Source organism: Austrofundulus limnaeus, unplaced genomic scaffold (genome assembly GCF_001266775.1).
Source record: "Austrofundulus limnaeus strain Quisiro unplaced genomic scaffold, Austrofundulus_limnaeus-1.0 Scaffold52, whole genome shotgun sequence".
Lineage (NCBI taxonomy): Eukaryota > Metazoa > Chordata > Actinopteri > Cyprinodontiformes > Rivulidae > Austrofundulus > Austrofundulus limnaeus.
In genome coordinates, this window is record NW_013952454.1 from 1,239,868 (window position 1) to 1,240,367 (window position 500).

Sequence of the window (500 nt, forward strand, 5' to 3'; positions counted from 1 at the left end):
CACACAACCCCACAGGAACAGGACAGTCCGACAGTGACTGTTATCTTTTTTCTCGATAAGAGATGCAGCTCATCGTTTAGGAGCGATGACAATGATTATGCCATAAATTGGAATGAAAGGAGGGGGGAAAATCATGCAGAGATTTATTTGGTTTCTTCCTGCCGGTGATCCAGATTTTGTCTCGACACGTCACAGACAACTTCACGCACCCTAACAAGCTTTCTGCCTGTTTAATCACAGWGATCTGTGTTAATCATCCTTCCTTCCTTTTCCGCTTTCTATACTTCGCCAGAGGGCTCGCTGCTGTATAAAACTCACCTGACTCTGTCTTGTCTTCTTGTAAAGGCTACAGCACACTCCATCCCCCCACCACTGTTTTCTCTGAGACTTGTTATCTTGACACAGAGGTCAAGAAGACCTTTGAGTTGTGTAACAGAGTGTTTGCTGGAAGAAGACTGACCTTTTCAACTCTCCTTTTAACTACAAAGCTTTTGTTGTTT